General features: G+C 46.4%; 6 non-coding genes and 3 pseudogenes across 6 annotated transcripts; all 9 read left to right on the top strand.

The window, feature by feature from the left end:
- Nucleotides 1–3,024: 3,024 nt before the first annotated feature.
- Nucleotides 3,025–3,151, top strand: LOC142366748 (U1 spliceosomal RNA; annotated as a pseudogene).
- A 3,957-nt stretch (nucleotides 3,152–7,108) lies between these two features.
- Nucleotides 7,109–7,244, top strand: LOC142366615 (U1 spliceosomal RNA; annotated as a pseudogene).
- A 548-nt stretch (nucleotides 7,245–7,792) lies between these two features.
- On the top strand, nucleotides 7,793–7,956 carry LOC142402345 (U1 spliceosomal RNA). Its single transcript, XR_012773352.1, has one exon. It is a non-coding gene; the product is annotated as a U1 spliceosomal RNA (small nuclear RNA).
- Nucleotides 7,957–8,504: 548 nt separating this feature from the next.
- On the top strand, nucleotides 8,505–8,668 carry LOC142402342 (U1 spliceosomal RNA). The gene has a single exon (XR_012773348.1). It is a non-coding gene; the product is annotated as a U1 spliceosomal RNA (small nuclear RNA).
- Nucleotides 8,669–9,216: 548 nt separating this feature from the next.
- Nucleotides 9,217–9,380, top strand: LOC142402338 (U1 spliceosomal RNA). The gene has a single exon (XR_012773347.1). It is a non-coding gene; the product is annotated as a U1 spliceosomal RNA (small nuclear RNA).
- A 548-nt stretch (nucleotides 9,381–9,928) lies between these two features.
- On the top strand, nucleotides 9,929–10,092 carry LOC142402333 (U1 spliceosomal RNA). The gene has a single exon (XR_012773346.1). It is a non-coding gene; the product is annotated as a U1 spliceosomal RNA (small nuclear RNA).
- A 548-nt stretch (nucleotides 10,093–10,640) lies between these two features.
- On the top strand, nucleotides 10,641–10,804 carry LOC142402326 (U1 spliceosomal RNA). The gene has a single exon (XR_012773345.1). It is a non-coding gene; the product is annotated as a U1 spliceosomal RNA (small nuclear RNA).
- Nucleotides 10,805–11,352: 548 nt separating this feature from the next.
- LOC142402319 (U1 spliceosomal RNA) lies at nucleotides 11,353–11,516 on the top strand. The gene has a single exon (XR_012773344.1). It is a non-coding gene; the product is annotated as a U1 spliceosomal RNA (small nuclear RNA).
- A 548-nt stretch (nucleotides 11,517–12,064) lies between these two features.
- On the top strand, nucleotides 12,065–12,274 carry LOC142366689 (U1 spliceosomal RNA; annotated as a pseudogene).
- Nucleotides 12,275–16,527: the final 4,253 nt, after the last annotated feature.

Genomic DNA, 16,527 nt, shown 5'->3' with positions numbered 1-16,527 from the left:
ACTGACTTCCAGCACAGCAACCCAACGGTCAAAATGCCTCGCCAAATCACCCGCCAATTCCAAGTGGGTTTGCTTCTCGTTTTTCCGCCACATACGAAAACAATTGCGGTACGCCTCAGGCACCAACTCAAAAGCTCTTAACACTGCCTTTTTAACTAATGCGTACTGCTTACTATCCTCTGAATTTAAACTTGCATAGGCCTCTTGAGCTCTTCCAGTAAATACACACTGCAACATCAATGTGCGCACAGACTCCGGCCAATTCCGGACCTCAGCAACGCATTCAAAAAGAGAAAAGAATGTTTCTGGATCTTTTTCATTGAACTTTGGTACCAGGTGCAGATTGCGAAAAATGTCAAAGTCCTGATCATTAGACCCCGAGTACCTCCTTATTTGACTTTTTATCATTAATCCCTATCTTGTAGTGGTCTGCTACTCTGAGTAACTGGTCTTTGGTGAATCTATTCAATAACTCTAAACTCGGAGCTTCCACAAACTCAGCAATGCTAGCCATCTCTAAGCTAGAAAAGTTTCCAACATACAAGCCAGGTCAATACTAATTAAGAAAAAGAGCAGTGAAAGGAAAAACACTCAGGCGCTCAAACCAGACGTGTGCTGCGTCACAAAGCAAGTGTAGCCAGTGTGCCAAAGGTCATCACTGACCCCCACTCAGTGTGTGTCCCCCCACTAACTAAACTGCCTAACCAAAACTAACCTAAACCAACTCAACCCTAGTCTTCAGGGGATCTGGCAGCGGGTATTTATGCACTGAAACCCACTGGTGTGGTCATGCGACCAGTCATCTGGAAACACCACCAAAACCATGGACATGCCCCCGAGACTACTGCTCTAACCGCCGTCACCCCACACTATGGACAGATGAGCAGATTCCAAAGGGAAAATGCACTTAGCCTAACAGAGGGAACACACGGTCCAATGTGACACACCAACCAACATTTACCCTGACAACCAGCCCAAAACAATAACAGACAGCGCGCATAAACTAAATTACCACAACACAAACTACCTTCAAACTAAAACCAAATCAACTTCAATACCAAACCATGCACTTCCTCAAAACAACCAGGTCAAAGTTTCAACCTACCCCCAACAATAGTACCACCAGGAGAAACTCCTCACCTAACCACTGAAGCCATGCAAACTTCCAACAACCCCTCCCCCAGCAGGGCAGCGGGTAATCAGCACTCAGGTGCGCAGCAATCAAGCCACCACCAACAACCCCAAGCTCAGAAACTACCCACTAAACTTTAGCAAATAGAACAAGGGCGAGCCCCCAATTTGACACGATCTGGCTCAAAAGCCGTATCAAAAAGGAGGAAGCACACGGTTTGTAAGTTATAAGGAAATCAAATTTATTTAAACAATTCGAACTTAAGCTACGAATTCAACAAAAGTAAAACAATGGGATGTGGCAATCAGTCATCAGTAGTGTAGTGGTGTTATGGAGCATAAATGTGCGGCAAAGGTGTTGTATGGTGCGAAACATAACAAAAGGATAAACCAAACAAACCCAAAACACACTGCTGTTCTCACAAACCTAGCCAGGAACCAAAAGGGAAGAATTAACAAAATAAGGCGGCTTAAATCCACTCCCACAGACGGCCAGGTGTACGAGCTGCCGCAATCACTGCTGCACACTCCAATCAGCTTCCTGGTCTGAGGGAGGAGACAAAGAAAGAGGGAGGAGAGAGACAAGCCCAGCACAAGCCCCAGGGGCTGTGACACAAATCAGTTCTGTTTTAATCCCACCTAGGAAAGTGCTTTTAGACCTGGACCGAGCCATTTTTTATTTTCTGTGGGGCTCCAAGTGGGAAAGACTGAGGAGAGATGTAATGAAGAAACAAACAGAGAAAGGAGGAAAAGGAGTGCCTGATTTTTATTTGTTTTTAGGAAGCAGATACACTACACTGCACATCCTACAGGCCACAGACCCATCCGGAAACCCCAAAACTAAAGCAATGACACGATTCTGGATGGGTTCTTACCTCAGAAGACTGAAGATTTTACCCACCGACCTAAAAGTGCCTGTGTCTTTTAGCCTGCCACCATCCTATGCTTTTATCCAGACGTTCTTAAAGCATTTTAACTTGGAAGCAGAGGAGTTGCATGTTTTAACAAACCACCGCTCTCTGATCTCTGTTGTGCAGGAGCGGGAACCAGTGAGTCCAGTGCGTGGGCTCGCGTTTGGCGAGCCCTCAACAGTTTGGTGCAGTCAGGTCCGTTATGCAATCCCGGGGAATGTCAGCGATCTCAACCTGCCCGCGACCTGGTTGTGGTGCGCCCGAGTCGGTGAGGCACCTGCTCTGGGATCTTAGAGATTAGTGATGGGATTTTCTGGTCTTTTTCGAGATGCGGCTCTAATGGCTCGACTTACTGTGGAGAGCCGGCTCTTTCGGCTCCCAAACGGCTCCCCATATATCCCCGTCTAGCACTGGCAGAAGCAGAGCAAAACGCGCAAGGAGAGGGAGAGGGAGAGGGAGAGGGAGAGGGAGAGGGAGAGGGAGAGGGATAGGGAGAGGGAGAGGGAGAGGGAGAGGGAGAGGGAGAGGGAGAGGGAGAGGGAGAGGGAGAGGGAGAGGGAGAGACAGCGAGGCACCGGTCCGAAGGACAAAAACAATGACGTGGGAAAAAAACTGTCGGCTCTGTGGCACTTGCAGAGCACAAGTACAACAACAGGGAGGCGGACAGACAGCGAGATACTGAAAGAAAGAAAAAACGGCTCCCAAATAGGATCCCAAAACGGTTCCTGTCGTTCACTTCAAAGAGCCGGCTCTTTGAGCCGGATCGTTCGCGACCGACACATCACTATTTGAGATGGCAGCAAAAAGATGAAAAAAAAGAGCACACGTGAACAATGAAGTGGATGTTTAGCAAGTTTTGCTGAATACTGCAGCATGTCTGCACAGGAGATATTAAGCCGTGAGGGTTTGCCTCAATTTGCTGCACCGTCCGGCCAAGTGAGGCACCTGGAAAAGAGGTGTCAGCCTCTGACAGTTCCAACTCATACTTACCTGGCAGGGGAGATACCATGATCAAGAAGGTGGTTCATCCAGGACGAGGCTCAGCCATTGCACACCGGCTGTACTGACCCTTGCGAATGGCGATGTGCTGAATAGGAGTGCAATTGATCCTGCACGCCATAGGCTTAGAGTCCATGTAGGTGCAATTAAGAATTCTGATGTCACTGACCCAAAGAGTAATTTGCATATGCCTTCCCCCAGGTCTTGTGGACCAGGAAGGACCAGGAAGGCCAAGGATATTACAGCATAAATGGCACACAATTTCATAGTTGCACCAAGCATAAGCCCCCTGCATCCATTTGCACACAAAAGTCCCCTCCTGGCATGCTTTTGCATGGTTTTGTCATGTCAATCAACAGAATAAAGTGTTAAATGCATTTATTGTCATACTTTTGCTGTATCTCAAGTGTGTGTATGAACAAAACGCTATTCAAAATTCATGCCTTGTATTTTTTTGCTCCCTTTCTTTCAATAAAGTATTATTGATTATCACTTACTCCTACGCCTCTTATGCTACTTCCCTAGAAGCCATTTATTTATATGGCCCTTATTTCTGATAACTAGGCTCTGTTATTGTTGAATCAATTGACACACTCCACGACTCATTGTGCCTGTAGCACTGACCAATTTGACCAGATTGGTGGCGCTGGTACCACTGCCACATCTCGAGGAACGTGAACGACCGGAAACGGCCCATGCCGTAAATGGCCTTGTCCACGTTCCTCTCGAGGTGGCAGGAGATGGCCGGAAAGAGCTCCACATACTGCAGCAGGCTGTCCTTCAGCCACTCCTCGTTTAAGGCCCCACGCTTCTCCGGCTGCCGGCTCTCTTTACAGTGGCGGTCGACGAGACTGAAATACACACACACACACACACACACACACACACACACACACACACACACACACACACACACACACCGCTGTTAGTTTCAGTGAAGGGAAAACTGTTCCTGGCTTGCTTTGGTTTTCTTGTAAATGCTTACTACTTGACGTAGCTCACGTCGTTCTCGACCAGCCACTTAAAGGTCCGGCCGGTGTAGAAGGTCAGGACCAGCTGCCCAAAGTACTGGGCCTCAGTCGGCCTCTGTACACCACAGCGCCTCTTTGCTGAAGACGAGACATGTTATGACCTCAGTGAATAGGCAAGCAAAAGCTCTAGTGCACCACATTGTCATTACTTATATATTTATAGTATAAATGCAATGCCAAGATGTTTACCCTCCTCAAAGGCAGTCTTGGGGTCCCTTAGTTTGTCGTCCATCGGACAAACCTGACCTCTCCCCTGCTGGGCCTTGGCTGCCTTGGAGGCTGCCAGAACGCATTGCTGCCTCTCTACCGGCAGGCTGGTGTTCAGGATGTTGAGTGCTGGCAGCAAAGTATCCATGTCCTGAAATTGTCAACAGACTTTTAGCAATATCATGATCATTATAACCATTGCAATAGTCACTATTATTAGACAAATGGAGGCAAAAGCCATAGCATTGCCACCAGAATTGAAAATGTACAATAGGCAAATGTAACACGTATTAAAATTCATACAAACGAGGTGGATAGTTTTTTTTTTTTGCATAAATAATGGCTCCGGGCCAAATCGCAGACGCACTTGACAGTTGCAGCTCGAAAGAGCGCTTGTGCACTGTCGCTGGTGTCACTCGACTTTCATGTTACAACGCTAAAAACGTTATCTATTATCTGTTGATGTGACATTCACAAAGTAGACAGGAAAACGATATAAATATAGCCATGCTGTATATTTTTTTTTGCTAAAATAAACTTTATAGCGTTGATTAAACAAAACACCCATGGAGCAACGCGGAGATATTTACAGCGTACTGTCACCCAGCTTTAACATCACGCTTAAAACCTTGTATTAAAAATAAACAGGTGATCTTCTTAATAAATTACAGAGGTATATCGCCAGAATATGATCGCAGACGAGCAACAGGGTCTGGCTGCAGACCAGAGGTCCGTTTCACGTAGCAGGTTTAGTGAAAACTCTGAGTAGGTTAACCCTGAAATGAGGGAAACCCTGAGTTTTCCGTTTCACAAAGGGAGGTAACTCAACCCCGAGAAAGAGGGGTAACTCTAGCCTGTTTCACAAAGAGAGGTAACTTAACCTCACGGTCAGTTACCGGAATAACAGACTCTCTGAACCTAACCTGGTCGGGACCAGGTTTTATTCAAGAAACCTTGAGTTTCTTTCTGTCTCCGCCCTCTTTCAGCCACACACGCCATTTGATTTCCTCATTCATTCAGTCAGCAGAGCGAGTTCTTCTACTTCTAGAAGTCCATTAGGCACAGTAGGAGGCAACTTTTTTCACGAACATGTCCTTTTGACAACGATCCCGTGGATGAAGGTGCAGCATTATTGCGCAGAAAAATAAATATTCGTCAGAGATGGTTATCAGACCGCGCATAGATTTTTGCATTTACAGACAATTATCTTTTTGAGCGGCACCATCAGAATGTGTTGGGACAAAAGAAAAAAAATACATAAAAGACAAATAAATATTTGTATGAATAGGCTTAAAAAAGACATATATAGGCCTATTATATTTTATAAAAGCACTCGTGTCTTGGGGGTGGACTCCCTCCGGGGATTCCCTCAGACACTGCCCTCCCGTTAGAGGTGGTGGTGCTGGGCACCACCCGTTTTACGGGCATCTGCCTTATTTCTGTTGGCTCAGTAGAAGTCTGTGTTAGTTTAAATAGGCTTAATTATTTAACAGAACATGATATAGATGATGACTCTAAATTGTCCTTCGGAGTGACTGTGAGTGTGTATGGTTGTTTGTCTCGTTTGTCTCTAATGTGGCCCTGTGATGGACTGGCGGCCTGTCCAGGGTGTACCCCGCCCCTTGCCCATTGACCGCTGGGATAGGCTCCAGCCCCCCCGCGACCCGACTGACGGATTCAGCGGTATAGATAATGGATGGATGGTATAGATGAGAAGACATAGTTTATGTGTGTGAAAACAGCATTGTTGGGAATAAAATAACTGCACAGTCAAATAGCCACTTAATATTTATTTTACAGTGTAAAACATGATCAAAATGAGGAACCTCCATGCCGAGGTCTCACCTGTTTGAACAATGTTTTTATATTTCATCTTAGACTGCTGCCAAGTGCGCTTCTCCCCTGCGGGATTTCACCTAAATGAAATAAATGAATGGGCTACCATTCAAGCAGTTTCCCCTGTAATTTTATTGTGATTGCAAAGGACTACATGTAAACTTACACTTTTGCTGCTGCAGCGGTGTTGCACTTATTTCTAAAAACGTTTTGAAACTCGCCGTATGAGCGCATTAAGATTTCCAATTCGAGGTTGGTGAAAAACGTAGCCCCTCCTCTTCCCCGTTGCCAAGGTGACTCGTCGAATCGGGGCTCCATTGATGCTGGCTTTTTAAAGTTGTGGTGCACGCGCTAAACTCAAGGTGAACTTACTCAGAGTTGATTAACCTCACTCAAATCAGCGTTTCTGGAACCGAAAACTCAGGGTTTTCTATCTCAGAGTAGATCAACTCAGAGATCAGGAATAGACTCAGAGTTGGTTGTACCTGCTACGTGAAACGGACCCCTGTACTGCCGCTGGTGTCACTCGACTTCCATGTTACGACATTAAAAACGTTATCTGTTTTCTGTTGATGTGACATTCACAAAGTAGAAAGGAAAACGATATAAATATAGCCATGCTGTATTCTTTTTTGTTGCTAAAAAATAAACTTTATAGCGTTGCTAACACCCTCCGGTCACCCAGCTTTACGCTAAAAACCTTGTAGCCTATTACAAATAAACAGGTGATCTTTTTGATAAATTACAGAGGTATATCGCTAGAATATGATCGTAGTAGGTAAATGCGGGACATTTTTTATCAATTACAGAGGTATATCGCTAGAATATGATCGTAGTAACAAACTGTACCTTCGTAGCAGCCTCTCGGTATTTCGCGAGTTGGTTTGGCTTGAATTGGCCAAGAGCCTCTCTGATTGGCCTAGAGTGTACGTTTAGAATGTAGACTCCTCTCTGATTGGCCTAGAGTCTACATTTAACGTAGACTCTAGGCCAATAACAGGCCGTAACTGTCTACAAGAAACGTAGACTTTTGCACTTCAGTTCGGAAATCTTCTGCGAATTCCCCAAATGTGGGAATCTCGGCTGCATAATTTCTGGTAGTGGGGGACTGCGTTCGCGCTCTCCCCTGATTTGACTGTTTAACGTGAATATCCCTGGGCAACTCTACCTTGGTTTTTGTCCTGGCGTTGCTGCTTTAACGACACCTTTCCATCTTTAAAACCCATGTTTTGCAAGGTTTGCTGGATGCTGCGGCAGGTCTGCACAGCTGATATGCAGCTGCGCAGTTGTCAGGTGAGGTCATACAGTGCAGTCACCCCAGGCAGGTGGGCGTTGCCTTAGTGATGGCAACAACGAGATGAGACCACGGCGGCATATCTGCACTGGAGATTTTAAGCCGTGAGGGTTTGCCTCAACTAAGAATTTTCCCAGTGTGGGTGGGTGTGGCTCTAGAGATGGGGAGAGTGGAAAAACTAAATCAATTTGTGCTCCAAGGTCCTTGGTTGTTGAAACAAGAACTGATCAGAAAGATGAAGAAAAGCCGGAGTGTTTTAATCTGCAAGCTTTTCAGATTCAGGTTAGCTGCTGGCATGGCACAGCAGACAGTTGAATTTGCTGCACCGTCCGGCCGAGTGAGGCACCTGGAAAAGAGGTGTCAGCCTCTGACAGTTCCAACTCATACTTACCTGGCAGGGGAGATACCATGATCAAGAAGGTGGTTCACCCAGGACGAGGCTCAGCCATTGCACACCGGCTGTACTGACCCTTGCGAATTCCCCAAATGTGGGAATCTCGACTGCATAATTTCTGGTAGTGGGGGACTGCGTTCGCGCTCTCCCCTGATTTGACTGTTTAACGTGAATATCCCTGGGCAACTCTACCTTGGTTTTTGTCCTGGCGTTGCTGCTTTAACGACACCTTCCCATCTTTAAAACCCATGTTTTGCAAGGTTTGCTGAATGCTGCGGCAGGTCTGCACAGCTGATATGCAGCTGCGCAGTTGTCAGGTGAGGTCATACAGTGCAGTCACCCCAGGCAGGTGGGCGTTGCCTTAGTGATGGCAACAACGAGATGAGACCACGGCGGCATATCTGCACTGGAGATTTTAAGCCGTGAGGGTTTGCCTCAACTAAGAATTTTCCCAGTGTGGGTGGGTGTGGCTCTAGAGATGGGGAGAGTGGAAAAACTAAATAAATTTGTGCTCCAAGGTCCTTGGTTGTTGAAACAAGAACTGATCAGAAAGATGAAGGAAAGCCGGAGTGTTTTAATCTGCAAGCTTTTCAGATTCAGGTTAGCTGCTGGCATGGCACTGCAGACAGTTGAATTTGCTGCACCGTCAGGCCGAGTGAGGCACCTGGAAAAGAGGTGTCAGCCTCTGACAGTTCCAACTCATACTTACCTGGCAGGGGAGATACCATGATCAAGAAGGTGGTTCACCCAGGACGAGGCTCAGCCATTGCACACCGGCTGTACTGACCCTTGCGAATTCCCCAAATGTGGGAATCTCGACTGCATAATTTCTGGTAGTGGGGGACTGCGTTCGCGCTCTCCCCTGATTTGACTGTTTAACGTGAATATCCCTGGGCAACTCTACCTTGGTTTTTGTCCTGGCGTTGCTGCTTTAACGACACCTTCCCATCTTTAAAACCCATGTTTTGCAAGGTTTGCTGAATGCTGCGGCAGGTCTGCACAGCTGATATGCAGCTGCGCAGTTGTCAGGTGAGGTCATACAGTGCAGTCACCCCAGGCAGGTGGGCGTTGCCTTAGTGATGGCAACAACGAGATGAGACCACGGCGGCATATCTGCACTGGAGATTTTAAGCCGTGAGGGTTTGCCTCAACTAAGAATTTTCCCAGTGTGGGTGGGTGTGGCTCTAGAGATGGGGAGAGTGGAAAAACTAAATAAATTTGTGCTCCAAGGTCCTTGGTTGTTGAAACAAGAACTGATCAGAAAGATGAAGAAAAGCCGGAGTGTTTTAATCTGCAAGCTTTTCAGATTCAGGTTAGCTGCTGGCATGGCACAGCAGACAGTTGAATTTGCTGCACCGTCCGGCCGAGTGAGGCACCTGGAAAAGAGGTGTCAGCCTCTGACAGTTCCAACTCATACTTACCTGGCAGGGGAGATACCATGATCAAGAAGGTGGTTCACCCAGGACGAGGCTCAGCCATTGCACACCGGCTGTACTGACCCTTGCGAATTCCCCAAATGTGGGAATCTCGACTGCATAATTTCTGGTAGTGGGGGACTGCGTTCGCGCTCTCCCCTGATTTGAATGTTTAACGTGAATATCCCTGGGCAACTCTACCTTGGTTTTTGTCCTGGCGTTGCTGCTTTAACGACACCTTCCCATCTTTAAAACCCATGTTTTGCAAGGTTTGCTGAATGCTGCGGCAGGTCTGCACAGCTGATATGCAGCTGCGCAGTTGTCAGGTGAGGTCATACAGTGCAGTCACCCCAGGCAGGTGGGCGTTGCCTTAGTGATGGCAACAACGAGATGAGACCACGGCGGCATATCTGCACTGGAGATTTTAAGCTGTGAGGGTTTGCCTCAACTAAGAATTTTCCCAGTGTGGGTGGGTGTGGCTCTAGAGATGGGGAGAGTGGAAAAACTAAATAAATTTGTGCTCCAAGGTCCTTGGTTGTTGAAACAAGAACTGATCAGAAAGATGAAGAAAAGCCGGAGTGTTTTAATCTGCAAGCTTTTCAGATTCAGGTTAGCTGCTGGCATGGCACAGCAGACAGTTGAATTTGCTGCACCGTCCGGCCGAGTGAGGCACCTGGAAAAGAGGTGTCAGCCTCTGACAGTTCCAACTCATACTTACCTGGCAGGGGAGATACCATGATCAAGAAGGTGGTTCACCCAGGACGAGGCTCAGCCATTGCACACCGGCTGTACTGACCCTTGCGAATTCCCCAAATGTGGGAATCTCGACTGCATAATTTCTGGTAGTGGGGGACTGCGTTCGCGCTCTCCCCTGATTTGACTGTTTAACGTGAATATCCCTGGGCAACTCTACCTTGGTTTTTGTCCTGGCGTTGCTGCTTTAACGACACCTTCCCATCTTTAAAACCCATGTTTTGCAAGGTTTGCTGAATGCTGCGGCAGGTCTGCACAGCTGATATGCAGCTGCGCAGTTGTCAGGTGAGGTCATACAGTGCAGTCACCCCAGGCAGGTGGGCGTTGCCTTAGTGATGGCAACAACGAGATGAGACCACGGCGGCATATCTGCACTGGAGATTTTAAGCCGTGAGGGTTTGCCTCAACTAAGAATTTTCCCAGTGTGGGTGGGTGTGGCTCTAGAGATGGGGAGAGTGGAAAAACTAAATAAATTTGTGCTCCAAGGTCCTTGGTTGTTGAAACAAGAACTGATCAGAAAGATGAAGAAAAGCCGGAGTGTTTTAATCTGCAAGCTTTTCAGATTCAGGTTAGCTGCTGGCATGGCACAGCAGACAGTTGAATTTGCTGCACCGTCCGGCCGAGTGAGGCACCTGGAAAAGAGGTGTCAGCCTCTGACAGTTCCAACTCATACTTACCTGGCAGGGGAGATACCATGATCAAGAAGGTGGTTCACCCAGGACGAGGCTCAGCCATTGCACACCGGCTGTACTGACCCTTGCGAATTCCCCAAATGTGGGAATCTCGACTGCATAATTTCTGGTAGTGGGGGACTGCGTTCGCGCTCTCCCCTGATTTGACTGTTTAACGTGAATATCCCTGGGCAACTCTACCTTGGTTTTTGTCCTGGCGTTGCTGCTTTAACGACACCTTCCCATCTTTAAAACCCATGTTTTGCAAGGTTTGCTGAATGCTGCGGCAGGTCTGCACAGCTGATATGCAGCTGCGCAGTTGTCAGGTGAGGTCATACAGTGCAGTCACCCCAGGCAGGTGGGCGTTGCCTTAGTGATGGCAACAACGAGATGAGACCACGGCGGCATATCTGCACTGGAGATTTTAAGCCGTGAGGGTTTGCCTCAACTAAGAATTTTCCCAGTGTGGGTGGGTGTGGCTCTAGAGATGGGGAGAGTGGAAAAACTAAATAAATTTGTGCTCCAAGTTCCTTGGTTGTTGAAACAAGAACTGATCAGAAAGATGAAGAAAAGCCGGACTGTTTTAATCTGCAAGCTTTTCAGATTCAGGTTAGCTGCTGGCATGGCACTGCAGACAGTTGAATTTGCTGCACCGTCCGGCCGAGTGATGCACCTGGAAAAGAGGTGTCAGCCTCTGACAGTTCCAACTCATACTTACCTGGCAGGGGAGATACCATGATCAAGAAGGTGGTTCACCCAGGACGAGGCTCAGCCATTGCACACCGGCTGTACTGACCCTTGCGAATTCCCCAAATGTGGGAATCTCGACTGCATAATTTCTGGTAGTGGGGGACTGCGTTCGCGCTCTCCCCTGATTTGACTGTTTAACGAGAATATCCCTGGGCAACTCTACCTTGGTTTTTGTCCTGGCGTTGCTGCTTTAACGACACCTTTCCATCTTTAAAACCCATGTTTTGCAAGGTTTGCTGGATGCTGCGGCAGGTCTGCACAGCTGATATGCAGCTGCGCAGTTGTCAGGTGAGGTCATACAGTGCAGTCACCCCAGGCAGGTGGGCGTTGCCTTAGTGATGGCAACAACGAGATGAGAATACGGCAGCATTTCTGCACTGGAGATTTTAAGCCTTGAGGGTTTGCCTCAACTAAGAATTTTCCCAGTGTGGGTGGGTGTGGCTCTAGAGATGGGGAGAGTGGAAAAACTAAATAAATTTGTGCTCCAAGGTCCTTGGTTGTTGAAACAAGTACTGATCAGAAAGATGAAGAAAAGCCGGAGTGTTTTAATCTGCAAGCTTTTCAGATTCAGGTTAGCTGCTGGCATGGCACAGCAGACAGTTGAATTTGCTGCACCGTCCGGCCGAGTGAGGCACCTGGAAAAGAGGTGTCAGCCTCTGACAGTTCCAACTCATACTTACCTGGCAGGGGAGATACCATGATCAAGAAGGTGGTTCACCCAGGACGAGGCTCAGCCATTGCACACCGGCTGTACTGACCCTTGCAACAATGAGATGAAAAAAAGAGCACAGGTCAACAATGAACAATGAAGTGGATGAAAAGCAAAAGCAAAGCAAACTGATTGAGCTGCAGCTGTTTGAGACTCTTTTGGGGGAGGCCAGTCAGAAGACCGTTACAGTAGGCCAGTCTGTTGGAGATGAAAGCATGAATCAGCTTCTCCTGATCTGTTGATCTGGGTAGCTTAGTAAGCCAGACCTGTACAGCAAAAAGCTGTACTAGGCATGAGGTCATGGTGAATTTGAAGTTTAGTTTTTCACCATTTACGCTCTGCTTTCCTTCATTCTGTTTTCAAGGCCTTTACCATCATAGTGATCCTCCATGGTGTTCGCTTTCTGCTCAAGATCATCTTATTTTTAACAGGTGCAACACTATCCATGACATTTGAGAGTTTCAAGTTAAAGTTATCAAGTTAGAGTTCATCAACTGCCTCTGCACTCGCAGTTGATGACATAGCTATAATTTCCATAAACTTAGCACTGGTATTCTCATTTATGTAACTTTTTCTAACAGACACACGGGTTAACTGACTGTTTGCCGTTAACTTCAAGTCAGAGAACTCACAGAAATTATCAGAGAGCGCCAAGTCCTTGATATCAACAGAAGAAATGTCAACACCTTTAGAGATAACCAGATCCAGTGTGTGGCCTCAAGCGGTGGCCGTGGCTCAGTGGTTAGAGTCGGTCGTCCAAAAACCAGAAGGTTGGTGGTTCGATTCCCACTCTTGCCACTCAAAAGATTGGTGGAACTGATAGCTGGAGGGGTGTCAGTCCACCTCCTTGTCACGGCCAAGGTGCCCTTGAGCAAGGCACTGTACCCCCCTTGCTTCCCGGGCGCTTCATGGCTGCCCACCGCTCCAGGTTGGCATCTGTCTCTGAGTGTGTGTGACCACACTCAGTGTGACTCATGTCACACACACTCAGAGACATGCACACTCAGAGACAGATGCCAACCTGGAGCGGTGGGCAGCCATGAAGCGCCCGGGAAGCAAGGGGGGTACAGTGCCTTGCTCAAGGGCACCTTGGCCGTGACAAGGAGGTGGACTGACACCCCTCCAGCTATCAGTTCCACCAATCTTTTGAGTGGCAAGAGTGGGAATCGAAGTGTCAAGTAGAGAGCAGAGTTCTTTGGCATTAGTGTCCATGTTATTGTCCATGTCAATGTTAAAATTGGGCCACATTGTTCTGCTTTGATCGAGTCCTGCTTTGTCCTGTGACGCTTTGCTTTGCGGTAAGACGTGTTGCATCACTTCCTGTTACCTTGCTTGTCTGTGCTTGTGCACTGTGGAATTTCTTGCTCCGCTTGGAGTACTGATAATCACTTTATTTCTATCTATAACTTACACAATTTTGCATAGTTAAACTCTATAGCTTACCGTTCTGTTCTAACACACTCCTACAGATCTTTATTCTCACTTTTTAACGGTGTGTCTGGTTCTCTAGCGTAGCATGGCTACGGGTTCTCTTCCTCCTCCTGCTTTCACCTGCTCCGTGTGTCAGATGTTTAGTTACTCCTCTGCCTCCTTTAGCGATAATGGTACATGTAACAAATGTAGTCTGTTTGTAGTTTTGGAGGCGAGGTTATCTGAATTGGAAGCTCGGCTCTGCACTGTTGAAAATCAACCGATAGCGAGCCAGGTCCCTTTTGCCAGTGTGGAGCCACCTAGCGTAGCTAGCTCAATTAGCCTCCCCCTAGCAGAACCCGAGCAGCCGGGATCACAACGTGGCTGGGTGACTGTCAGGAAGAGGCATAGCTCTAAAGTAAAGCCCGTTGTTCACCATCGACCTGTCCACGCTTCTAACAGATTTTCCCCACTCAGCGACACACCCGCTGAGGAAAAAACCCTGGTAATTGGCAGCTCCATAGTCAGAAACGTGGCATTAGAGGCACCAGCGGCCATAGTCAAATGCATTCCAGGGGCCAGAGCGGGCGACATAGAATCCTATTTAAAACTGCTGGCTAAGGATAAACGTAAATATGGTAAAATAGTTATTCACGTCGGCGTTAATGACACCCGGTTACGCCAATCGGAGGTCACTAAAATTAATGTTGCATCGGTGTGTAATTTTGCCAAAACAATGTCGGACTCCGTAGTTTTCTCTGGACCCCTGCCAAATCTGACCAGTGATGACATGTTTAGCCGCATGTCGTCCTACAATCGCTGGTTGTCTAGATGGTGTCCAGCAAACAACGTGGGCTACATAGATAATTGGCAATCTTTCTGGAGAAAACCTGGTCTGATGAGGAGAGACGGCATCCATCCCACTTTGGAAGGAGCAGCTCTCATTTCTAGAAATATGGATGAATTTATTTGCCACCCTAAAACATGACAACCCAGGGCTCAGACCAGGATGCAGAGTTGTAGTCTTACACACTTCTCTGCAGCTTCCCACCTGCTGCTACCCACCCAATCGATTAACACAAAAGGAGCAAATCCTCTTGTGCAAAAAGAAATGATTAAAACAAAAACTTTAACTGAACAAAAACATCAAACTATTAAATGTGGTTTGCTGAATATCAGATCTCTCCTTTCCAAGTCTCTGTTAGTGAATGAGTTGATTTGTGATCATCATATTGATATATTTTGTCTTACAGAAACCTGGCTGCAGCAGGAGGATCATGTTAGCATTAATGAATCAACTCCCTGTGACTGTTTAAATGTTCACGTTCCTCGAACCACAGGCAGAGGAGGAGGAGTGGCAGCTATTTTCAGATCAGGGTTACTAATCAGTCCCAGACCCAAGATTAGTTTGAGCTCTTTTGAATCTCTGATTCTCAGTTTTTCCCACGCAAAGTGGAAATCCCAGAAACCTCTTGTGTTTGTTGTTGTGTATCGTCCACCTGGCCCTTATTCTGAGTTTCTGTCTGAATTCTCAGAGTTTTTATCCCAGTTAGTGCTGAGTACAGATAAAGTCATTGTAGTGGGTGACTTTAATATTCATGTAGATGTTGAAAATGACAGCCTGAATATGAACTTTAATTCTATATTAGACTCTATTGGATTCTCTCAGAGTGTTCACAGACCGACTCACTGCCTTAATCACACCCTTGATCTTGTTCTGACTTATGGCATTGAGAGTGAACAGTTAACAGTGTTCCCTCATAACCCGGTCTTATCTGACCATTTTCTGATAACCTTTGAGTTTACATTACTTGACTATACAGTTTCTGAGAAGAAATGTACATATAGAAGGTGTCTATCAGAGGATGCTGTAACCAGATTTAAAGAATTAATTCCATCATCCTTTTCTTCACTGCCATTTGCAGATATGACAGAGGACGACTACCTAAACTTTACTCCAGCAGCACTTGACTCTCTTGTTGACAGCACTATAGTTTCAATGCGTACAGCACTGGACAATGTTGCCCCTCTGAAAAGGAAGGTAATCAGTCAGAAGAGGTTGGCTCCTTGGTATAATTCACAGCTGCGTGCTTTAAAGCAGACTGCAAGAAAGCTGGAGAGACAGTGGCGTTCCTCTAATTTAGAAGAGTCTCAGTTAGTCTGGAAAGATAGTTTAATAACGTATAAGAAAGCCCTTCGTAAAGCTAGAACTGCTTATTATTCATCATTGATAGAAGAGAATAAGAATAATCTCAGGTTTCTTTTCAGCACTGTAGCCAGTCTGACTAAGAGTCCGAGCTCTGCTGAGCCAGTTATTCCTTTAACTCTCAGCAGTGATGATTTCATGAGCTTCTTTATTAATAAAATTGTTTCTATCAGAGAGAAGATTGATGGAGTCCTTCCCACTATTGTCAGTGATGTATCATCAAGTACAGCAGCTTTAGAGGTATCTTTAGAACCTGATTTGTATTTAGACGGCTTCTGCCCAGTTGATCTCTCTGAACTAACAACAGCAATAGTCTCTTCTAAACCATCAACTTGTGTTTTAGACCCAATCCCAACCAGACTGTTCAAGGAGGTTTTCCCATTAATTGACACTTCCATATTGGATTTGATCAATCTGTCTTTGTTGACAGGATATGTACCTCAGACTTTTAAGGTTGCTGTAATTAAACCTTTACTTAAAAAACCTACTCTTGATTCAGAAGTGTTGGCTCATTATAGACCTATATCCAATCTCCCTTTTATGTCTAAAGTTCTTGAAAAATAGTTGCAGCTCAGCTTTGTGATCACTTACACAGAAATAATCTGTTTGAAGAGTTTCAGTCAGGATTCAGAGTGCATCATAGCACAGAAACTGCACTGCTGAAAGTTACCAATGATCTCCTCTTAGCCTCTGATAGCGGACTTGTGTCTTTGCTTGTCCTGTTGGATCTCAGTGCTGCATTTGATACGGTCGATCACAATATCTTATTACAGAGACTTGAACATGTTATTGGGATTAAAGGAACTGCAT

Source organism: Odontesthes bonariensis, chromosome 2, assembly GCF_027942865.1.
Source record: "Odontesthes bonariensis isolate fOdoBon6 chromosome 2, fOdoBon6.hap1, whole genome shotgun sequence".
Taxonomy (NCBI): Eukaryota; Metazoa; Chordata; class Actinopteri; order Atheriniformes; family Atherinopsidae; genus Odontesthes; species Odontesthes bonariensis.
The sequence above is the reverse complement of the archived record's forward strand: the minus strand, read 5'-3'. Positions and strand labels throughout refer to the sequence as shown.